Source organism: Cyanistes caeruleus, chromosome 19, assembly GCF_971803275.1.
Source record: "Cyanistes caeruleus chromosome 19, bCyaCae1.hap1.1, whole genome shotgun sequence".
Taxonomy (NCBI): Eukaryota; Metazoa; Chordata; class Aves; order Passeriformes; family Paridae; genus Cyanistes; species Cyanistes caeruleus.
In genome coordinates, this window is record NC_141719.1 from 11137153 (window position 1) to 11160983 (window position 23831).

The following is a 23831-nucleotide window of genomic DNA, read 5'->3' on the forward strand; positions in this document are numbered from 1 at the left end:
GGTGGCCAGTGGAGCAGTTGTTGGATGGCAAGGTGAAGCTGTGCTGTGTCCTGCAGGCTCAGGGCTGTGATCTCTGCAGGGAGGGGCACGGGGCTGGCAGTGCCTGCTGCTGCTGCTGCTGCTGCTGCTGCTGCTGCTGCTGCTGCTGCTGCTGCTGCTGCTGCTGTGGCCAGGTAACGGGGACCTTGCGCTGGGCCGCCGGTGGTGGCCATCTGTCCGGGCAGGGCTGGACTCTGTCCTCATTCTGTCAAAGTTTTGTCAAGCTTCCCCCCTGCTCCTCTTGGCGTTTTCAGCAGTGGAGGGTGGGAGGGTGCGTGGGAAGTGAAGCCGCACCAGAAATAATCCTGCGCGTCCAGGGTGCGAGCGGCGCTGCGGGGAGGCTCTGCTCCCCCTGCCCGCCGGCTCCTCTCCGGGGTCACAAAGTCCCCAGGCTGAGTGGAACAGCTTTTATTTGTTTGCCCCCCCGGCTTCCTCCTCCTCCCCTCCTTTATTTCTCTTTTCCCTTCTCCATTTTCCTTCCCGATGAAAGATTTTCTCGCAGTGTCAAGGCAATGTGACCTGGTTCCGTAATAAAGAGGAGGCTTATTAGAATTAAAGCCCAACAGTGTTAAAAAAGCAATCTTTGCAAGATTGAGGCCATGAGGGAATTGTAAATTCTCAGCAAAGACCTCATTTAAAGACTGGGATGAAAACACATGCGCACGCATGCACCGAGGCCTGGCACTGCGAGGGCACATCTGGTTCAGGAAGAATTTTGGGGAGGATGAGGGATTGGAGCAGCGCTGGGGTCCTCACGGCTTTGCTCGGGATCCTCCCGCCGGCTGGGCACGTTGGTGGCTGTGCCGGCTCCGCCAATATCGCTGGAGTTTGGATTTGTTTTCCCTGTTCTCCGGGGATCCCCTCCCCGCTCAGCCCCTCCTGGCGCAGCCGCCCACCTGCGGCGGGCTGGGAGCGATGGCAGCCGGTGAGTCAGGGCTCCCCCGCCTCAGCGCAGCCCTCTTCTGCCAGCAGCTCCCTCAGAAACCCCCCTGGGCTGAGGTGGGTGTGCTGGGTCGGTGCTGCTGAGGAGAGCCGGGGCAGGGTGTCCCTCCCCGGGGCGAGGCGTGCAGGGCAGGGGCAGGGTCCCTTCACCGACCCCTGCCCTGTTGCTGCTTTGGGTGCCCCTGGCCAGGCGGGTGAGGGCTCCCAGGGGCTCCCGGTGCCCCCCAGCGCAGATGATGCCATGGCTTTGGCCTCGTCCTGCCCAGGACACTTCTCCGTGCCGCCCGCCTGCTTGGACGGGAGCTCTCGGTGTCCGGGGAGCAGCCGGGTGCGCTCGGTGCTGGGGAGAAGGAGAAGGGCTGCAGTGGGCAGCAGGTGAAGAGACACCACTCCCCTCCCTTCCTCCTCCTCCTGTTTTCCTCTCCAGGGCTGCAGGGAGCGAGCTCAGAGTGGCGGAGCTGTCGGGAGTTCGGAGTCCCCGCTGGCGGAGCGGCGGTGGTCCCGCTGCTCCCCACGGTGGGCTCTTGTCATGATTTGCTGTTATGTGTGTAATTAGCGGGCTTTTGTCATGATTTGCTGTTATGTGTGTAATTAGCGGGCCGGCTCTCCCGGCTCCGAGCTCTGCACTCACCTGCGGTGCAGCAGGAGCAGCAAAGGGGGGGCTGGCTCGTGTGTCCGTGTGTCCGGCAGCCCAGGGCCGCAGGGAGCTCGCTGCCCGGCCCAGGGGAGGCCAGCCCGGCCCGTTCGGTGATGGCCAAGGTCAGGGGAGGCTCTCGGTCCAGTGGGGCTTGGACACGGCGGAGCCCGAGCCTGGTGCTCCAGGGCCGGAGCTGCCTCCTGCACAGCCGGGCTCGTGTCCCGGGTCCCCTGGCAGCCCGGCCTGCGGTGCCCAGCGAGCCCAGCTGCTCAGACACCCGCACAACCAACTGTGCCAGGGGACAAACACGTGTGCCACATCTCACAAGGGATGGGACACCAAAGGGTGCTTCCCGCAGGTCCCCTGAGGTGTGGGGGCACAGACAGGGCGGCTCCCGGGCTGTGCTGTGCTGTGCTGTGCTGTGCTGTGCTGGGCTGTGCTGTGCTGGGCTGGGCTGTGCTCTCCTGTGCTCTCCTGTGCTGTGCTGTGCTGGGCTGTGCTGGGCTGGGCTGTGCTGGGCTGTGCTGTGCTGTGCTGTGCTGTGCTGTGCTGTGCTGTGCAGTGCCGTGCTGGGCTGTGCTGTGCTGTCCTGGCTGTGCTGTGCTGGCTGTGCTGTGCTGTGCTGTGCTGTGCTGTGCTGTGCTGTGCTGTGCTGTGCTGTGCTGCTCTCCTGTGCTGTGCTGTGCTGTGCTGTGCTGTGCTGGGCTGTACTGTGCTGTCCTGGCTGTGCTGTGCTGTGCTGTGCTGTGCAGTGCTGTGCTGTGCTGTGCTGTGCTGTGCTGTGCTGTGCTGTGCTGTGCTGTGCTGTGCTGTGCTGTGCTCTCCTGTGCTGTGCTGTGCTGTGCTGGCTGTGCTGTGCTGTGCTGTGCTGTGCTGTGCTGTGCTGTGCTGGGCTGGGCTGTGCTGTGCTGTGCTGCTCTCCTGTGCTGTGCTGTGCTCTCCTGTGCTGTGCTGTGCTGTGCTGTGCTGTGCAGTGCTGTGCTGGCTGTGCTGTGCTGTGCTGTGCTGTGCTGGGCTGTGCTGTGCTGTGCTGTGCTGTGCAGTGCTGTGCTGTGCTGTGCTGTGCTGTGCTGTGCTGTGCTGGGCTGTGCTGTGCTGTGCTGTGCTGTGCTGTGCTGTGCTGTGCTGTGCTGGGCTGTGCTGGGCTGTGCTGTGCTGTGCTGTGCTGTGTAGTGCTGTGCTGTGCTGTGCTGGGCTGTGCTGTGCTGGGCTGTGCTGTGCTGTGCTGTGCTGTGCTGTGCTGTGCTGTGCTGTGCTGTGCTGGGCTGTGCTGTGCTGTGCTGTGCTGTGCTGTGCTGTGCTGTGCTGGGCTGTGCTGGGCTGTGCTGTGGCTGAGCTGTGCTGTGCTGTCCTGGCTGTGCTGTGCTGTGCTGTGCTGTGCAGTGCTGCTGGGGTGGATGGTGCTGCTTCAGCTGCAGCCTTTGTTGTCAGTCCTGCTCCAGGATATTTATAGCGAGCCGGAGCTGTGCCCAGCTCTGCGCTGCTCCTCCGCACCTCGCACAGGGCTCCTCGGGGGCTCCTTCCTGAGGCTTGGAGCAGGTCCCTGCCCTGCTGCCCCTGGCCTGGAGGAGCAGGGCTGGCACTGCCACCTCTCCCTAACGTGCCATTAATGTAATGTCTTGTCCAGGAGCCTTTCCTGCAGGATAAATGGCCTTTCCATCCGGAGCCTGTGTGAATTACGCTGACGTTTTGCTCCTGAGTAGATGTGTGTAGGGGAGCTGGCTGTTGGATTGGTGAGAGGCAAGAGAAGCAATCTCTGGGAGGCCATCAATTTGGATTAGGCTTTGTGGACTGGGATGGAGGGTAATCACCATCCTTCATTTCAGAGAGGTAAGAAACAAGTCAGCTTCTTTATGGATCATTATAGCTGCAGCAGGAATTGCTTCCACCTCGGCCATGGCACGGATCCCTGCCGGGCACAGGGGCTGGAGGAGGGTGTAAGCCAAGGGAGGGAGCTGGCTGCGGCTTTGGGAGGATGAGGCAGGCTCCAGCCTCGCTGGGCGCTGCTGCCACGTTCCTTCCTGGCTGAGGTGGCCCTGCTAGGGGTGCTTCTCTCTGCCTCCCTCCCAGCCTCGCTCCCGCAGCTGGAGTCGCTTGAGGCGAGTGCTGGAGTCAGCGAGGGAGCAAACGCTCCCCAGGAAAGCGGGGTGTGGATCTGTCCGGGGTGGGATCACATCCATTCCCCCCGCAGAGCCTCTGGGCTTGCACCAGGAGCCTCTGCCAGTGCGGACTCAGCACCGTGCCCTGGCAGGGCAGGGTGACCGGGGGGACCGGCCACTGCCCGGCTCCCTGGCACCGCATCCCCGGTGCCAGCCGGGAGTGCTGGCATGGCGCGGTCCCAGCCGGTGCCCGGCTCTCTTGCTGCTGTGTCCCCCGGCCCAGGCTGCCGTGGCAGGAGGCTCAGCGCATTCCCAGCCTGCCGGCAGCAGCGCTCCCAGGCATCATCCTCCTCCTCCTTCTCCGTCCTCCTCCTCCTCCTCCTCCTCCTCCTCCCGCCCCCGCGCACGCCCACGCGCAGCGATGGAAGGCACAGCCCGTAAACAGGGAGAGGAGGAGGGATGGGATGGGATGGGATGGGATGGGATGGGATGGGATGGGATGGGATGGGATGGGATGGGAATGGGGCAGTGGCCGAGGTGGGGGTGCGTGTGTGGAGCTGAACCAGCCCAGCCAGGCTGGTAGAGTTGGTGCTCTGGCTGCGGTGGGAGCTGCCTGGGGCCAGCGGGGAGGAGAGATCTGCTTTGGCCTCGCTGAGCGAAGGCCTCCCCTCCCTCCCTTTTGTTTGTACTTTTCTTTTCTTCTTTTTTTTTTTCTTTTTTTTTTCTTTTTTTTTTTTTTTTTATATCTGAGTGCTTCATTTTCCAGAAGCTGTCATTTTACATAAACCTCTCAGTGAGGTACATCCATTCCCACTGCCAAAATCTCCATATCAAACACTTGTAACACGCTGCTGAACTGACAGCCCTGCCTGTACGCGCTCCGTGCCTTTCCAAAGGGATGCTGCGTCGGGAAGGATATAAATACACGCACTGGAATGACACGCAGCTCGTGCTGCCCTGCTCTCTTGCTGCCCAGTTCAAATTTATCTGGAGCCTCGGTGCAGGCCCTGCTGGCATCTGGGGTGGGTGCAGGATGCCCTGGGCAGCTGCCCTGGGGTCTGATGTGCTGGGCTGTGGCTCAGGAGCCCCCTGGCAGCGATTGCTGCAGCCCCTGTGCGTGGGGAGCCTCGGCTGTGCCAGGGTTCTGCTGCCCAGGATGCTCCTTCTCGTCAGGCTGAGGTGCTGCTGGGCCCCGGGGTAACCCCAGGCTGGACTGCTTGGCCTGAAACTGTGTCTCAAACCCTGTTCCAATGGGAGCAGGGACAGAGCGTGGCAATCCAACTGCTTCCTTTTCAAGCGAAATTATCTTCTTCTGGATGAAGTTCAAAACCAACCCCAAATCCCTGTTTCTCTGCAAAGGAGAAGGAAGGAAATGCAAAACGTGCTCCCCACCCCCCAAGTCTATCAGTCTTGCAGCTGATGAGCAGAACCATTCCTGCTCGTCCTGGGATTCCCTCCCTCCTTGCTGCAAGGACGTCGCTGTCGTCGGCGATGGCGCCGTAGCCGCGTTCAGTGGCGCTGGCTGCGAGCCTCAGCTGCTCCCCAGGACGGGACCTGCTGCTCTGGGTGAATGCTGGAGCAGGTCCCAGGGCAGCTCTGGGAGCTCCTGTGGTCCCTTACCCCCGGCACCACTGTCCATGGGCACCTGGCCCGTGTCCTGTCACTGGCAGGGCTGTACCTGTCACCTGTGGTGCTGCTCTTGGTGGTTCCTGCCGCTCTTCCAGGTGGGGACCTCGATGTGGGAAAGACGAGACTCATTTTTTTTAATGTAATGCCCTCAAAATGGTTTCTAATTGAGTTCATTTTGGCAAGTTTGATGAAAATTTTTTCAGCACCTCAACTGGGAGAGACAGGTCTGTGCTCAGCTCTTTTGCTTTCCACAGCAGGGAACCTCCAGGACCTGAGATGTTTCTGGGCTGAGTGGTTTCACACTCGGGAATCCTCTGAGATCTCTGGCCCAGCTAAGGCGATGGTGGCATGTATCTGTTTGTTGCTTGTGTCCCCAAAGCTCCTGTCACCACAGTCCTGCCTCTGGGGGCTGTGGTGATGCTGTGGGTCAGGTCTCTGGAGACCCCAGCCCAGCTGGAGCTGCCAGCAGAGGGTTTGCTGTGCCCCAGCTGGGGAGGGTACAGGGCTGTGGTGCAGTTGTGCTGCTCCAGCTGTGTGTGGGGAGGGCACAGCTGCAGCCAGACGTGTTCTGGTGCCCAGGCAAAGGGCTGGGTGGGTGGTGAGCTGCCTCTGCTCTGCCCTGTGCAGCCAGGATGAATCAGCCTTTCCCAAGGACCTGTGAGCAATCTGCCACCACTGTGGCCCTGGGTCCCCGGGGAGCCACAGCCCTCCCTGGGCAGGGAGGCACGAGGTGAGGGCAGTGGCAGTGCCAGCTGCGATGGCATCTGCTGCTCCTGCTGGCAGAAGGCACAGACCTCGACGTTCGTGTCCCCAAAGTGCTCTCAGCAGGAGGAGGGGCACCGTGCTGGTGATGCTCCTGGCACTGAAGTGCAGCTGCTGGGGACTGCACCATCCCCATGGGGCTGCTGCACCCTCGGGGACCCCACTGCAGGGCCAAGGGCTGGGGTTCCCTTTTCCCAGGCTGGAAGGAGCTATCCCGGCTGGGCTCTGGCACACGGCTCAGCCCAGAGCCCCGTGGTTGCCCTGAGGGGAGGCAAAGGTCCCTCCTGGTGCTGGAGCCAGCCCCTGGCTCTGTCCCTGCCAGGACCTGCTCCTGGGTCCCTGCCAGGACCTGCTCCTGGGTCCCTGCCCGCTCTCCTGCTGCCTGTGGCAGCTGCTGCTGCTGAGCCCAGCCGGGAGCAGCCCCCGGTGCCAGCTGCCTCTGGGCCACCTTCCCTCTTCCCTGCTTCGTCCGGAGGCTTTTCCCTTCCTCCCACCTGTGTGTGCTCCTGCAGGATTCCAGCGTGGCACGGGGGCTTGGCTGGAGCGGGCTTGGGGCTCACTTGGGCTGTGAGCCACGGGGGGAAGTTGGGCTCTGCTGGCAAAGTTTCCGCCCGTCCATCACGGGCGCAGGGATGTTTTGGTACTGATTAACTGCCTCCTCCCGATGTGCCACGGTGAGATAAAATATGAACAACCGCATTCTTTGACTTAAAATTTAATTAAAACTATATATCAAAAACGTGAGACCCCAGGCTTAATAAAACCTGATAAAATTATACTAATACACTTCAATTTCAATCCAAGGCTTCCTGATGGAAGAGCGTGAGAGGCTGAGCCTGTAACTAGATTAGAAACACCTCCTATGCAATATTTATGGTGCTGTCCTGCTTGAGATGCATGGCTGCCGAGGAAGGCTCTGACACGGTGATGAAGAGGAGTTGTCAGCCTGGCTTATGCGTAAATAGGAGAGAGGGCGAGATCGTACGGGCTGTTCCCGGTGGGGGAGAGTGACTTGGGCAGAGGATGAGCTCATGGAAGGAGGAAGAAAGGGAGGGAGGAGGGATGCTGCTCCCCACATGCGCCCTGGGGCTGATCCCTGTCTGTGGCACCAGCAGCCTGAGCTGGGGTGAATTGAGGGGTGGCCCCTGCCAGCTGCCAGTGGCTGTGGCCACTTCACCTTCACAGGTGATGTATTGAGTGAGGAGTGGCAGCTCAGAGCCTTTGCCCATCAGCTGGGGAACACAAGCTGGTTTGTTCTGTGTGTGCCAGCAGGAACGGTGGCCACCAAGCTGCTGAGGCCCATCCCGTGGCTGGGTGCCTCTGCTGCAGGCAAAAACCAGCAGGAGCACTCAGGTGCTCTCAAGCAGCTTCCCTCTGGCACAACATAGAGCATCGCTGCTGTTGGAGCCTTTCCATGCTGTCCCATATCCCCAGAATTTCCCTTTTGGGTGGAAATGCCCTGGATTTGTGTCAGCAGAGGCGCTGGTGGCTGGGGGTGTGATCTGGGGTCAGCAGCAGGGCTCGGTGTGGCACAGGCGGCCGTGGTGCCACCTCGGCTCAGACAGAATGTTAATGTGGAGCACAAATGCTGGTGGAGGCAGGAGGAGAGCCCAGGGCTCCTTCCTGAGCACAGGGACAATGGGTGGTGATGTTGCAGTGCTGGGTGCCCGTGGGAGCTCTGCGCTGATGCAACCACTGGGGCAGGGGCATTGTTGGCACCTTCCATGCCTTGGGTCCTGCCCGAGCCCCTCTCAGAGCGGTTCCATCTCTGGTGAGGTCAGTGTGCAGCCTGGGCTTGGACAGGAGGGCGGGCATGGGGTGCCAGAGGCCTCTCTCGGGGCTGGGGGTGCCCTGCCCATCTCCTGCCCCGCTCTGCTCTCCCTTCCAGGTGAGCGGGCAGCGCTGACGTGTGCTGGTGCTTCTCCAAGGCTGTGGCAGCAATTCCAGCAGCCAGCGGCCTGGCATGACCCCGGAGCTGGAGGAAGGGGGGTGAGGTGGGCGCTCAGCCGGCAGGGACCCCCTCCCCTGGCAGGAGGGGACCCGACAGGCAGCAGCATCAGCTCTGCCAGCCACAGGCTCCCTGTCCCCTTGCCCCCTCTCCAAATCCCTGGGGAACTGGAAGGGCAGAGGGAGAGGGGAAGGGCTGGGGTTGATGTGCAGGTGCCCATCCCCACATCCCTCCTTGCCCAGGCTGTGCCCGGGTTCACCCCTCTCGCTGCCCCTCTCCCAGCCCCGCGGCGCCGGCGCTGCTCCCTGCTCGGTGGAGCTGTATTTTCAGAGACTGTGGGGGATGTCGTGTGTGTAAAATTAGCGCTGCCTTGTTAGTGCTTCTCAGGCTAATTCGGAGTGAAATGCTTTAGCAGCGGTGGGCTGATTCTATCAGGAGAACAAGAACTAATTAAATTCACTCTGACCATCAAGCAGTAAATTATTTATACCCAGACAGATGCAATCTAATCTGTAGCGTCCAGCCCCACTGAACCTGCAGCCTCCTTGGTTCGGGGTGAGGAGCAGATTCGGCAGCAGAGGGGGAGCTGGGAGGGGCAGAGCAAAGGTTGCCAGAAAAGGCAAACGATTTTTCCCTTCTGGTGCCAGTGCTGCAGTGGGGCCCCTCCACCGGCACTGCAGCCCCTGGGCCTGCCTGGGCAGCTCTGGGGCCTTCGGGGCTGGGAGCTGGAAGAGACGGGGTGCTCCTCCATCCTGGGGAGCCGGCACAGAGCCGCTCTCCCGCCTGGGCAGGTGCTTTACCAACATCAGCAGGGAGATGTGGGAGTTCTCCTCCTCCTCCTCCTCCTCCCAGGAGGAAGGGCAGGCACAGTCAGAGGTCCTCACCTCTGATTTTGCACCACCGTGCTGTGGTCCCTGTGCTGCTGTGTGATCTCCATCACGCCCCTCCCTGTGCCTCCCCAGGCCCAGTGCTCCCAGCCTCAGCTCGGGGCAGGCAGGAGCTGTTATCATCTCTGCAGGGTTTATTTTTTGGTGATGTGACCCTGTGCCTGATGAGATCATTCTTGTCGCACAGTGGAACCGCAGCTTTCTCTGCCTACGAGCCGCAGTTCACTCTAATTGTGATTGAGCCGAGATCCCTTTTCTCTCCAAACCAAAGGGAAGAGTGAAAAATCATTTGCTGATCCTCTGGGGGTTGTAAAGGATTCTGGCAGCCTGGGAAAGAGCTCTGCTTGGGGCTGGGAAAATGGTATGGTAAAAATTATCTGGTTGTTACGTATGTTAGAGGGACAGAAAGAAGGAATTCCAGAGCAGCCAGAACAGAGAATGACGGGGATGGTCCTTGTCCCCTCGGGAACAGAGATTTCCATTGTCTCCTTGGGCAGCCGTGGTGTTGGGAGGGCTGGTTTGACTGGGAAGAGCCTCTGGAAGCGCGTCAGGGTCACTGGTGGGTGCCCCTGGGCCAGGCAGGGTGGGCAGTGCTGGGCTCGGCTGTTCTCCAGCTGCAGCTCCCCAGCAGGCAGGGGATGGATGCGAGCAGGGTTCGGGCTCTTGCTGCATTTAACAGGGTGTTTGAGGCTGAATGGGCTGGAGCCAGGCTGGGCCCACGGGGGCCGAGCTCCTCGGGCTGCAGCGGAGCTGCCCCGTGGAGGCAGCACGGGCAGGCTGCGGGGCTGCTCCGGTGTGCACGGAGCACGCAGGCACTCGGAGCTGGTCCCTGCCACAATGCAGCTCCTTTTGCACAGGGCTGGGGATGCAGGCTCGGCCGGCAGCAGCGCGCTCAGCTCCAGCTGTGCCGCGCTCTGGGGACCGCTGAGCCCAAGCCGTGGCTGCGTTTGCACCGGTGATTAATCTCTGTAGCAGGGGAGGGAACTCCTGTTATGAATCAGGCTCATAACTCCCGGCACACATATTTCCAAAGCCCCGCTGAACTATTAATCCACCCGGCTCCCTGGGGTAGGGAGGATGGAGGGGGAAATGTCACCTTGTGGCAGGAGAGCTGTGATGGGCAGCCAAGCCAGCAGCTCCGTCTTGGAGATGGCTCCTGGTCTCCAGATCCCGCCGATGGACCGTGTGGCCTCGCCATTGATTTAAAAAGGAGAGAAAAAAAAAAGAAAAAGGCAACTGCTTCACTCTGGCTCTGCTGCTGATGCTGAGAGGACAGATTTGCCTGCTGGCAGCTCTGCCATTAACTGGATGAGCTATTCAAGTGTGGGTTATGGATTTGGGATCAGCCTGACTGTGCTGGAGAAGGCACACGGTGCTGAGCCCAGATGGATGCCTGGCCCAGGATGGGGCCCAGGGGGAGCTGACATGCTCTTCTCAGGAGCGGCAGGAGAGGGGATGGAGGAGCCTTCCCTGGGAGCAGATAACCTTGGAAGGGTGAGAAGCTCTTCCAAACTCTGGCCAGGTCCCTCCTGGCTGCATGAGAGACATTCATGGGTGGGAGAACACGAGCTGCAGCGCCCAGCAGCAGAAGGGCTGGAAGTGGAGCAAGGGAAGGGAGATGGGAATTGGGTAACAGGAGGCTCCTTCCACTGGGAGGAAAGGAGGAATTGGGAATATCCCAGCAGCGCTGGGAGAGGAGCCATGCTTTCAGAGTCTGGGAGTGATTTCCAGGCTGCAAATATCCCTTTCCAGCCCCAAAGCTGCCACAAGAATCCTCCCTGCTCCTGCAGGCAGCTGGCGCTGGTGGCCCTGGCACGGCCGGGCTGCTGTGGCAGTGCGAGAGTGAGCTGGACCCACCGGCTGCCAGCCAGGAGAGGGACCGGGATTTTGGGTTTGGCTCACGAGGATCACTTGGACACTGAGCACCAGAAGCTGAAGCAGTCAGGAGTTGCTCCCAACTGCTTCATTTGGGTGGGATAGGAGTGCTCACAGCCTGGGATGCTCCCACAGTCCCAGCACTGCTGTCTCCTTCCTCCTGGGTGGATCTGACCTGGCAGTGCCAGTGTAGTGCAGGAAACACAAGCATTCTGATATTTTTTATTTTTATTTTCCATTTTTGCCACAGTTCCGCAGCCCCTCTGTCGCACTCCTTGTTAAGCTGTTAAATCACTCCATTTATTTAGCACGAGCATCGCTGAGAGCTCATTTTTATCTTGGTGAAAACCAGACTTGCTCATGGGCACATAATGAAATTGTATAAATATACCCTTAGCTGGGAATCTAATTTATTTTTCCTGTTCATTATGGGGTAGAAGGCCATTATGAGATGTAGAACTTTTTTTTTTCCCAGTGCTGGAATTGAAGGGCTGGTGCGGGCACTTCTTATACTGATGATTTTGCCCTGATTCAATTTGAAGCTGGTTAGAGCTCAAATACTGAAGCCTAATTGACAGAGATCGGTGTGGGTTGCCATGCTAATGTCCTGGCAGTGGCTCTGTGGCAGCGCCGGACCGAGGCCGGGTGGAAGTCCAGGATGGGCTCGGGAGTGGAGATTCCCCTGAGCTGGGATCGCGGGGAGCAGCGGTGGCCCGGCCCCAGGGCAGCAGGGAACGTCCCTTTGTCCATCGGTGGGATTGATTTCCGACACTATTGATACTGCTATAAAGTCCTGTTTATGGAGCTATAATTAAGCGGGGCCATTTAGCCGGCAGTGTTAAGTGCTGAGCAGATTTATGGCACGGCTCAGCCTTCGGCAGGGTTATATTTCAGCACGAAGCACACCAGGTTTTTATGTGTTCTGCGATTGTGTTCGTGTGTGACAGTGATTAGTATAATGGGGGCTTCCGGGGTCGTGTTGCCAAGCTGAGGAAACAGCAATTATGGGCCGCTGCAGTAGCAACTTAATTGCATTCATTTGCAAGCGGCACGGGCCGGGTGCAGGGGAGCAGCTGGTGGGGCGAGCCCTGGCACCCCATGGCCACCGGCCCTGGCACCCCATGGCCACTGGTCCTGGCACCCCACTGGCACCGGCCCTGGCACCCCATGGCCACCGGCCCTGGCACCCCACGGCACCCCGGGCTGGATCTGCCGGGGCTCTGAGGGTCCCTCCCCGGGCAGAGCAGAGGGCAGCTCCTGTCCTGGCACTGGGACACGCTCAGCTGAACCAAAGCCCGCGCTGTGGGTCCCTGGGGCAGTGGCTGGGCAGAGCCAGTGGGGATGTGCTTCAGTGGCATCACCAGGGCTGAGAGACCTCACCGTGCTGCAGCCTCAGTCCATTGTCTGCTGGCCACGGGCAAGCAGCGCTGTGGCCACAGCTCCAGCATGCCAGGGGCTCCCGTGGCTTGTCCCCGTCTGGGAGATGGGCAGACCGAGCTCTGCAGCAGGGGGAGCAGGGGACAAAGCCATCCAAGGGCGAAAGGGCCAGCAGTGGATTTGCAGCGGTGCAATTAGAGCTCACCTTGATGTGCACTTGGCAGCCTTTCCTTTGAACTCTCTCCTGAGCTTTCCTGAGATCTGGAGATTTACCAGCTCAGCCCTTCGCCATCCCGATAAGGCGCTGGGAGGTTCTGCAGAGCAGCTATGGATACCCGGGGAAGGCTGGGAGTGAGCTTCTCCTGAGCGTCAGGAATTCCTGTGCCCTCCCTTGGGCAGGCCCCATCCTTCAGCAGGGCTTGAGGAAGCCGGGGCTGGCACAGGCAGGGCCACGAGCCCCCTGCAGCGGCTGGGGAGAGGCAGCTGGGGGGGAGCCGGGCAGGGCGTGGATGTGTGTGTGTCCTGCTGCAGAACAGCGGGCTCTGGGCTGACCTGGAGGCAGTGGAGCATCATGTGGGGCTCATGGATACGCTACCACAAGTGCATCAAGGATCACAAGGTCTCTCCCAGGTGGAGCCAGGGCTTAGAGGGCATCTTCCTTGCTCTTGCCCTTGCTATGTGCACTTTCCCAATTCGCTGCAGGAATTTGATGGGCTTTTGCCGACTAAGAGGTGTTAAACGGCTCTAAATACTCTTCACACTGCAATATCTCCACCACAGCATTTAATCGAGTGCCACAGGAATGCCTATAAATAAACGAAATGTGCCTGTGCCAGTTCCCTCCCACGGCATCTCGGAGCTCACAAGAAAGTCGGCAAGTGGCTTGTGTTGGGCTGCAGCTCCTGCCCTCCCCTCCCTTTCCTGTCCTCCTGTCCCCCCTCTGCCCCTGCCCTTCATTCCCTGTTTTTACTCTTTTCTTTTTCCCCTTTTCCCCCATCTGAGAGTGAGGGGATCCAGCCTGGGGATGTCGAAGCAGTCGCCATCCCACTGGAATGCAGCTGCAGGAGTGAGGACGGGAGGTCTGGAAGCAGCAGCCCAGCCCTGGGCTCAGGCTGGCCCCGCACCCCTGGGCAGCCCAGCCTCAGCCAGCAGAGCCAGGAGCAAACACAGGGGTAGGGAATGAGCAGCTGGAAGGGTAAGGAGCGTTTCAAGGCTGTTTATGCTGCTCTTGCATCTGTACGTGAGTGCAGCTCCTTTGTGACTGGAGATCTGCATGCACCAAACCTGATGGATTTCCCACCCTTAAATCTCCGGCATCTCGGCCCTGGAGTCCAAGCAGACAAAATGTGTGTGTGGGGCTCTAGCTGTTGCAAAAAGCACTTTATCTGTTGCTCTGGGGCTGCTGCTGCACGGCAGTGCCTCCTGAGAAACACTGTGAAATTCCTTCCACGTTCCCTTCCCAGAGCCTTTATTACAGAAAATGAACAATCCTAAGGAAAGGGAGGAGTGGGCAGAGGGCACTCCTTGGCAGTTCTGGTGCTCCTTGGCTGTGCCAGCTGCTCCTGGGTGTCCCTGTGGCCACAGGGCAGGGGACAGAGCTGGCTGCATGTGCAGGGCTGTTGGCACTCCCTGACAAAGCTGCTCTGTGTCCCCAGGCTGGCACTGGGGGGGCTGTGGGGTGCCTGGGGCACCCCTGTGCCAGCACCCTCTCTCCGAGGGAGCCCTGGGGCCTCGCTGAGGATCCTCAGCCAAACGAGATCCCTAAATAGGCTCCTCAGCCTGTCAGTTGACTGCCTCTTGAGTGCTGATGAGCCACTCTGGCGTTACTATTTAAAATCCAAATTGCTTTAATCAGCTCGCCTTTAGCCATGAGCAAGTCCAGGGGCTGAGAGCGCTCCTGCTCGCCTTCCACCTGCAGCCCCTGGTGCTGGCACGGCACGGGCACCCGGTGTCTGTCCATGTGGGCACCCAGTGTCTGTCCGTGTGGGCACCCGGTGTCTGTCCGTGTGGGCACCCGGTGTCTGTCCGTGTGGGCACCCAGGGTCTGTCCGTGTGGGCACCCAGGGTCCAGGTGGGCACCCAGCTCTGACCCTGTGGGTGCCCCGGGGCCCTGTGGGCACCAGCATCCCTGTGGCTCTGCATGGCACCCTGTGGCACAGCTGCTGGGACCCTGCAGAGCTGAGCACGAGTCCCCTGGGCACGGGGAGGACAAGAACTGTGATGGATGAGGAGAGGAGCTGCTGTTCCCATGGGCTGGCAGATGCCAGCGCTGTAATGAGCTGGGAATTCCCGTGTCCTCTCCCTGCGCTCACCTTTAGCACCGTGAATTCTCTTCCCGGGTAAAAGCAGCTTCCTCCCTGGGTTTCGGTGCCCAGCAGCCTCTCCTGCCTCCCCGGCTCCCCCAGGCACAGCCTCGGGGTGTTCCTCCATCCCGAGCAGGTGCGGGCCGGGGGCCAGAGCTCTCCTGGGGCTGCGCTCGCAGCCAGCCTCGCTGCCATGGTGGGAGATGCCGGATTAAAATAGCGCGGCGCTTCCCCGGCGAGGGAGCCTTGCGGCAAAGACACCCACGCGGCTGCGCCGAGGAGGAGGAGGAGGAGGAGGATGAGGAAGAGGAGGAGGAGGAGGATGCTGATCGGCGCCTGACACCGGCTGCGCCGGGCAGGGCCAGGAGATGCAAAGACCCAAATGTGTGGGTGCAGCGGGGGGAGCTCCCGGCCGGCACTGGCCCAGTGTGGTTCCCCTCGCAGGAGTGAGGCACAGGGCATCCCCGGCTGCCTTCCTCCTGTGCACCCGCAGGGAGCTGGGCCGGGCCGGAGGGAGCTGCAGAGGAGGGGCAGGGATGCCGAGGTGCTGAGCTCTGGCAGAGGGAAGCGAGCAGGAGCTGCCCCCGGGGCTGGCGGGCTCTGCTGCGGCTCCTCCGCTGCTGCCAAGGCTGGCAGGGGCAGGCATTCCCCAGGGGCCGGTGCTGGCACCCGGCTGGGAGTGCCAGCTCTTGGGGACCGGCTGCCCCCGCCTCCTGTCGTGCCGTAACTTGGCTCCCCCAGGGCTCCACGTCCCACCTGCAGCCCCCCTACCTGTGCCGAGTGAGCCCCGACCCCCATCCCACTGCGTGCTCCACCTCCTGCCCCCCACCTGCCCCTGTGCTGGGTTTGGGGGCAGAGTGGCATCGCCAGCCCTGGGAGCATCCCTCCCTCGGGGCTTGGGGTCTCCACAGCCATCCTTGTGCCACGGCAGCCTGCCCACCGCTGGCATTCCCGGTGCTGGATGGCTGACATGCGGCAGCGGCCCCGGGGCTGTGTCGTCCCAGAATATTCCTGGATGAGCGGAAAACCTCATCCAGGGGATTGTTCAACTCGCAGCAGCCTTCCTGGGGAGTGAGGACATGTTCGCATTTATTCAAGGACATCCCTTCTCAATTAAATCCCTGCATGGGCTAAACAAGCGGGCTGTTGAGATCAAAGGGGTTTTTTTCCCACTCTTTTCCCCCCCCAAATCGTTTAAATGATGCAGTGGAGGGAGTGTGGTGTGTTTGCCTCCCAGACGCCTGGTGGGGAGGAGAAACTGCCATTAAATTCCCGCAAAGGTGTTTCCCTGTGCCAGTGTGGGGCCGGGGGGTTTGGCAGTGAGAGCCATGGGCTGATGGCAGCGGGGGCTGCAGTGGCTGGGGGATGTGGGGTGGGATGTGGGGTGGGATGTGGGGGGGATGAGGGGTGGGATGAGGGATGGGATGTGGGGTGGGATGTGGGGGGGATGTGGGGGGGATGTGGGGGGGGATGTGGGATGGGATGTGGGGGGGATGTGGGGGGGATGTGGGGGGGGATGAGGGATGGGATGAGGGGTGGGATGTGGGGGGGATGCGGGGGGGATGTGGGGGGGATGTGGGGTGGGATGTGGGGGGGATGTGGGGGGGATGTGGGGTGGGATGTGGGGTGGGATGAGGGATGGGATGAGGGGTAGGATGTGGGGTGGGATGTGGGGGGCATGTGGGGGGGGATGTGGGATGGGATGTGGGGGGGATGTGTGGGGGATGTGGGATGGGATGTGGGGTGGGATGTGGGGTGGGATGAGGGGTGGGATGAGGGATGGGATGAGGGGTGGGATGTGGGGGGGATGTGGGGTGGGATTGCCCGCCGGGAGCTCTGTGGCCAGTCGCCAGTTTGCCGCAGCCTCGGTCCCGGGGGGCTGGGGGGCTGCAGCCGGGGGTCCCCCCTCCCCACCTCGGGGATTGATGGTGTCATTAAAGCGTCAGGCTGGCCCGGGGCCGGCCCCGCTGCCGGCCGCGATTTATGGTGGAATCTGCCTCGGTGAAGGTTTTATCCCCGCTGTTAAAGAGCCGAGCGTGTGCCGGGGCCGGCGGGGAGGGTCTGCTCTGCCCATCGTTCCTCGGTGGGGTCACTCCCCTGGCACCCCGGGATGGGGCAGCGGCACGGAGGGCGGTGGGATGCTGCGGTCCCTGTGGGACTGGGCTCGCTGGGATCCCTGCAGGGTCAGCCCTCAGCCCTGGTCAGCGTGGGGCGCTGGACCAGGTTTTTGGGCACAAAACCCTGGAGCCACCCGGCTCTGACCTCCTCCTGCTCCCTCTGCCATGGATCCGTCAGTTAAGAAATCGATCCCTTCGCCACCAGCCCGGTCTCCTTTTTCCTTTTAAATGGTGTCACTCTGCTATTTCCTGGCCTCTCTAATAGATTTTTATATAATCACTACAGTGCACTTTTAAAGAGCGATAGATCACGTTCATTGCTTTTCCCCGTGATTAATTTCCCATAATAGTCCTCTGTAACACCAAGGCAAAGAGAGGAGAGCAAAGAAAACCCCCACATTATCCACTTTGTGCTCCGAGTATAAATGAATTAGATTTAATTTTTGTTTAATTGTTTCCATAGCTCAGCCTCTGCTAACTTTGCAGGATAATTTATTTTGCAGTCTTGGGGAAAAGAAGGAAAGAAGGTCCCTGTGCCGCGCTTTGCCCGCAGCAGCCGTTAATTACAGCTGATTGCCTTCCCTGCCTGATGAAGCCGTGGACTGGGGGGTCCTGTCACACCCCAGGGCCGTGGCTGGTGGGCAGAGAAGAGCCGAGCCGGGCATGTGGGATGTTCCCATGGCAGGAGTGTGATGTGTTCCTCTCCCTGCAAGGGACCTGGGAATCCTACCCTGTGTCCTCTGCCTGGTGCCTGGGCAGCAGGGAGGGGATGCTCTGGGAATCTCTTCCCAGCATCCAGCATCCTCTGCTCTGCCAGCCCCTGGCCACCGAAACGGGATCCGTCCTGCCCCAGCAGAGCGTGGGGAGAGCAGGGGACGGAGGCAGCGCGTCCTCCTCCTGCTCACCCATTAATCACCGGCTGCGGGGGCACCGGGCCCTGCTTAGAATGCGCCGGCAGTGCCGAGGTGAGAGCAGGAGCTCCAGAGAGCCACGGCTAATCTGCTCCCTCGGAGACGGGCTACCTTCGGCCTGTTAATCAGTTGCAGTAATTACAATCCCAACTTTACATGTGGAATGTTAATTAAAGGACGGGACACGGGGATCTGCAGCTTGGCAGCGAGTGGTGTGCCTGTGCTGAGGGGTCTGGGGGTCATGGGGCAGCCCCCATCTCATCTGCTGCTCCCTTCACTGCTCGTGGAGATGGGGCCAGGGCCTGGGGCCAGGCAGGCTGTGCTTGCTGGCACCTGGCACTGCCTCCGCTTTGCGGTTCTGTGGTGGCTGCTGCTTGCCTCTAAAATTGTTTTGCTGATGTGGATGGATGGATGGATGGATGGATGGATGGATGGATGGATGATGGATGGATGGATGGATGGATGGATGGATGGATGATGGATGGATGGATGGATTTGTTGGGAAAGGGGATAGCACAGCTGGAGCTCCACTGCCCTCCCCGCTTCCTGCCCTGGCTCTGATTTCCCCATAACATCCCCAGTGCCCCTGAGCCTCTTCTCTGGGCTGAGCACCTGCCTCCCTCCCACTGTCTCTGTCCTGTGCTCCAGCCTCCCAGCATCACTCTGGACTTCTGCAAGATTCCCTCCTGTATATGAGTCCCACCTGCACTGGGGAGCCCAAAGCTGGATACGGGATCCAGACACGGCCTTGTGGGGGGGTGATGACAGGGCTGGCCGGGGTTCCTTGGTCCCAGAAGTGCATTCCTGGCTGTCCCATGGGCAGCTCAGCTCTGGGAATGGAGCTCGGCTGTTTTCTTCCTGAATTTCACGAGGTCCCCCTGAGCAGCAGCTCAGCTCCCTGTCATACCCACCCTCCTCCCTGGGGAGGAGACCCTCGCAGGTCCTGCTCTGGCTCGTGCCCTCGCAGGGTGCTGGTGAGTGCCAGGAGCTGCTGGGGTGCTGTGTGGGTCCTGCAGAGCCCCAGTTCCTGCTGGGTCCCTGCCTGGTCCCTGCTCTGTCCCTGCCTGTGCAGAGCCCTGAGGCTCTGAGCAGCACCTCTGACCCACCCTGAGCTGCACTTGTCCCTTCCCTGTCCCCAGGACGGGGGCTGTGCTGCCAGCCTGCAGCCCCTCCAGCTGCTGCAGAGGGTCCTTGGAAGGGCTGAGAGCCTGGCTGAGCCCCCAGGGAGCTGGAGGTGGCGGGTGCTCCTCAGCCATCCCTGATGTGTATTTTGCAGGTGTTTTTTGGAGGAGGGATGTCGGGGAGGAGCCGGCAGCCGGTGGAGGTGGGGACCAGCCCCGGCACGGCCGGGGGAGTCATTAAAACCCCGGTCAGCAGCAGGGAGCGGCGCTGAGCAATCTGCTGGGGCGTCAGTGCTCTGGATTATTGCTGTGAGCAGCTGAAGGAGAGCAGAGAAGAGGCGTGAGCTGAGAGGAATGACAAAGAGGGGAAGGAGAGGAAGAGGCCCTGGAGGAGGAGGAGCAGAGGGAGGCTGGGTCGGTGCCGCAGGCGGTGCAGGGTGCTCCAGCAGTGATGCTCTGCTGTCCCAGGAGCTCCCTGGGCAGGGTGGGGTGTCCCGGTGTGTGGTGGCTTTGGCCTCTCCCTGCCATGCCAGGGCACAGTGCTGTGCCAGCCCTGGCTGTGGGAGCCGGGCAGGCTGTGCAGGAGAGAGCAAAGCAGGGGCCTGCCTTGCTGCTGGGCAGGACAGAGCTCCTCTCCCTTGTCCCTGAATCCTCTGTGGGTTTTGGCCCTGCCCAGGCTCTGCCAGGACCCGTCACAGCACGTCCCCCTCGCTGTGTGCTGTGCTGCCCTGGACAGCCCTGCTCTGAGCACCAGGGCTGATGATGCTCCATCGGGCTCCATCTGCCTGCTCTGCTTGCCCGAGACAGCCCGTGCACACTTGGGAGTTCTGGACCATGGAAGGACAGAAGCACCACATTTGTCTTTCTAATTCACCCAGCCTCCTCTGCATCGCTCCAGGGAGCTGCTCTCCTGGAGAGAGCCCAGTCTGGATTCACTGCTGTCCCCTTAACCTGAGTGAATCTGCTGCTGCTCTGGCTGACCTCCCAGGCCCTTTCCTTCCTCTTGGAGCTCCTTGGATCTGCTCTGTGGTCTTTCTCTTTCTCCCTCACTCCTCAGGTACTGTTCACAGGCACATTTTGGTCACAGGAGGTGCCTCCTGGAGGCCAGAGTGCAGGTCCCAGAGCTGCCAACACAGATCCCACTTTGGAATCTTCATCCATCTTTCTGTGCTAGAAAGTGCTGGCATTTCTCCATGCAGCAGCTTCCTCCTGGCAAAGCCCCAGCTGGATCACCATGAGAGGCACGCTCAGGCTCTCTGCATGTTTCCCCTGTGCTCCCTGACTGGTGGCAGGGTCCCTCCTGCAGGAGGTGACAGCTCCTGTCCCCTGCCCTGCTCCCCATGCCCGTGGGGACAGGCTGCTGGGGGATCCTGCAGCTGCACCTCCTGCTGCTGGGGCTGGAGCTGGGAGCCTGCAGCAGCTCAGGAGGGGCGAGGCAATGATGTGCCCAGCTCTGGCACACGGGACTGGCACAGGGGAATGGCACAGGGGACAGGCACAGGGGATTGTGCTGCCCTCCCCGGGGGCTTGGGGCTCTCGCAGAGCTGAGCTGGGGCCATGGAGTGCCCGGTGTGGGAGCTGAAGGCTGCGGTGTTGCACAGCAGGGCACAGCCCCACGTTCTGGGCAGCCCCTTCCTGCAGCAGCACCAGATGCTTTCCCTGCAGTTTGAGTTTTCCCATCTCATTCATTTTAGAGATTAATTAAAGTGTTTCCCCTCCCTCTCTCCCAACCAACCTCCCTCCCTCTCTTTTCCCTGCTCCATACAGCTGCACATGGATTTTAGGGTCATGCTTGTTTACATCAGTTATATTTACATTAATGGGTGTTTGTTTTAGGAAAAACAGAAGAAATCCCATAAAAACAAATGTTCTTTGTGTCCCACAACTGGTCCTGCAGCCCCACTGGGCTGGGGACTCCCATGGCAGCCCATCTTGCACCCTGCCAGTGGGTCTGCAAGGACAGCCCTGCCATGGGCACAACCTTCTGGGGGCTGCTGTGAAGTGACCTCCAGTGCTCACAAGGTGGCTGGGGGGGGTTTCACACGCCCCTGGGTCCCATGCCAGGTGGTGGCAGCCAGGTCAGCTGCACGTGTTTGCCAGGGATAATCCCCCATCCTGGTGTAGGGATGCTGCTAAAGCACCTTTGATGGGGCAGGCAGTGGGTTTGTCCTTTCATCAGGAGCTTGGAGGAGGGAGAGTGTTAAGAAGAAGAAAGAGAAAGGGGAGGAGGAATGATAATTATTTTTTCCAATGGCTCTGGGCTGCTGGATGCCTTTAAAGTTGCCTTTGTGTTCCCGTGGGTCAGGCTGGGCAGAGCCTGGCCCGGAGCTGCGTGGCGCGGCCGCCTTTGTCGGTGGGGCCGTGGTCTCGGTTATTAACAGGGATATGGAGACCCAGAACCTCAGATCTTCCATGCAGCTGGTGGGAGCAATGTGCAGGGCTGCCTTATCATGCTCATTTAACTGGTTAATACATCTTCAGAGCAAATAATGCGGGCTGGGGGTGAACTGCTTAACCAACCTCATTACTATTGTGCATTTAGCAGCTTGGAGAAAGATAATACCTTTCAGGTTTGACCCAATTTTAGTTTTTGTTGTCATAACCATGGAAAATCGACCTTCAGAGACCCTCAGCAGTGAGCCTGAATAGGAAGTGATTTACAGCAAAAGTGCCGTGTGGAATGCTTAATGCACTTGTGCAGGAAAACAGACTGCGACCAGCTGCTGGCATCCCTTCGCCACAGCGAGGGCTGCCCCGGCTGCTGGCACCCCTGTCCCTGCAGCAGGGGCTGCGGGCACTGCCCTGGCCGTGGGCACACCCTCCCTGCAGGATCAGGCCCTTGCTGGCACAGCCGTCCTGGGGCTGCGCTCGGCTGCGCCGTGTTCCCCTCACCGCGGTGCCAGCGCTCCTCGGGACACCCGCAGGGGGCTGGCCTGGGCACCTGCTCCCCTGGGACCTGCTCCCCTGGGCACCTGCTCCCCTGGGCACCTGCTCCCCTGGGCACCTGCTCCCCTGGGCATCTCCTTCCCTGGGCACTTCCTTCCCTGGGCACTTCCTTCCCTGGGCACTTCCTTCCCTGGGCACCTCCTTCCCTGGGCACTTCCTTCCCTGGGCACTTCCTTCCCTGGGCACTTCCTTCCCTGGGCACCTCCTTCCCTGGGCACCTCCTTCCCTGGGCACTTCCTTCCCTGGGCACTTCCTTCCCTGGGCACTTCCTTCCCTGGGCACCTCCTTCCCTGGGCACTGCTGCAGCCAGGGCCGGAGGTGCTCACTGCAGTGACCCTGAGGTTCATGTGCCCCCCATGGTCAGTACAGGGCCCCGTGGTCAGTGTGCCCCCCATGGTCAGTGTGCACCCCATGGTCAGTGTGCACCCCACAATGCCTGTGCCCCCCTGAGCACCCCTTGGCCTGGGTGTGTTCAGCCTGGCCAGGTGTGCCAGGGTCCGGCCATGGCACTTTGATCTTGGCCAGACTGTCCCAGCACCGCCAGCCTGGGGCTTTGCTGCTGGTGCCCTTCGGCACCCGGGTTGTGCTGCGGGATCGGTGACAACCCTGACGCCCTGGTGACAGCCCTGCCACCACGGTGACAGCCCTGACGCCACAGTGACAGCCCTGCCGCCCTGGTGACAGCCCTGCCGCCCTGGTGACAGCCCTGCCGCCGCGCCGGCAGTGTTCCCACGGGTGAGATGTCACCCGCACCCGGCGGGGGTGGTTCCCATCGCTTTGGTTTTGTCTGTGGCAGGCACAGACTTTCCCAGCTCCAGCACTGGGGGTGCGTGGGACCTTCCCCTTGCTCCCATGGGGAGGTGGCAAGCCTTCCTCCCCTTTCGCTGAGGCAGCTGCAAGTGTGGCTCTGCCACCCCAGCCTGTCTGTGTGGTGCTGCTGTGGCGTGTGGGTGGTCCCTGTGGCACGGGATTACAGCTGGCAGCAGTGCCCAGGGCTGGGGGAGAGCTGGGAGCAGCTGGTGCCCACGGGGAGTGGATGATGCCCATGAGGAGTGGGTGATGCCCACGGGGAGTGGGTGATGCCCATAGGGAGTGGGTGATGCCCATAGGGAGTGGGTGATGCCCATGAGGAGTGGGTGATGCCCATGAGGAGTGGGTGATGCCCACGGGGAGTGGGTGATGCCCACGGGGAGTGGGTGATGCCCATGAGGAGTGGGTGATGCCCACGGGGAGTGGGTGACATCCACAGGCTACAGGTGATGCCTGTGGCTTTCAGGCCCCCCCAGCACAGCCCTGGGGCCCGAGGAGCACTGGGAGCACTGGTGCCCAGGGCCTGCAGGTTCCCCAGCACCAAGGGGCTCTGTTCACACCCACGGCAGCTGTGGGAGGAGCGGGGCCCGTCCAGCTGGGGGTCAGTGGGGCAGCGTGCCCTCCTCCCTCCCCTCCCCAGGGCTGTGGTGGGGTGGGGGCACGACGAGAGCAGGCAATGGTAGATCACTGTAGTTCTGCTGTTTAGCAGCTGAAGGTGAAGCTGCTCCCTCAGCACAGGAGTTGAAACTCTTTAGCTTTCCTCAGTGTCACCTCCATGGCCATGGATACCTCCAGGTGTGACGTAAGTGAGACCCGAGGAAAAAAACATCTCCTGTTTAGCATCAAAATCCCATTACCGAGCGCCGTGTTCTGCTGCACAGATATCAGCTGTGGCGCAGATAAGTGGGAAATAGCTCCTGGTCGGGCTGGAGCAGGAGCTGTATCTTGGGCTGCACAGGTGCCGAGTGCTGCTTCAGCGAGTTTGCTGCTGAAAGAAAATTCCTCTCCCCACTCCTCCGCAATCCAGGGAGAAGCACTGCGGGCGCCTGCCTGCCCAGCTCCTGCTGCCCCCAGCCCTGCCGGCTGAGGAACAAGCCTGTGGCACCCCACTGCCACGGTGGGGCCGGGACCAGGGGGCAGGGAGGCAGCGGCAGAGGCTCAGCCTCCTGCCAATGAGCCGGTGCAGCCTTGGTCCTGCCCCTGCAGCAGCCGCCAGGCTGGCCCAGGGATTGCGGATGCTGTGGGCAGCTGCATCATCTTTCCATCTCCTCCCTGAGGTGCTGCTGGCTTTGATAAAACCTCTCAGCCTTGCAGGGGTTGGCTTGTTGATCTAATCGCTGTGGTTTAGTGTGCAGTAAAAGCCCGGTGGCTCCTGGGGGAGATGTCCCGTAGGGATCTGCAATTCACTTTCCCATCCCTCCTGGGGCA

The 23831-nt window shown here is 60.9% G+C and overlaps 1 protein-coding gene across 13 annotated transcripts in view; it reads left to right on the plus strand.

Moving 5' to 3' along the window:
• The window catches only part of RBFOX3 (RNA binding fox-1 homolog 3), a 133693-nt gene that overhangs the window by 38377 nt on the left and 71485 nt on the right, over positions 1–23831 (plus strand). The window contains exon 1 of one of the 13 annotated variants that reach the window (XM_086857029.1): positions 3139–3448. The exons of the other annotated variants lie outside the window; for them this stretch is intronic. The gene's annotated coding sequence lies outside the window, so the exon portion shown is untranslated. Of the gene's footprint in view, positions 1–3138; positions 3449–23831 lie in introns of those variants that run through there. 13 annotated transcript variants of the gene reach the window in all.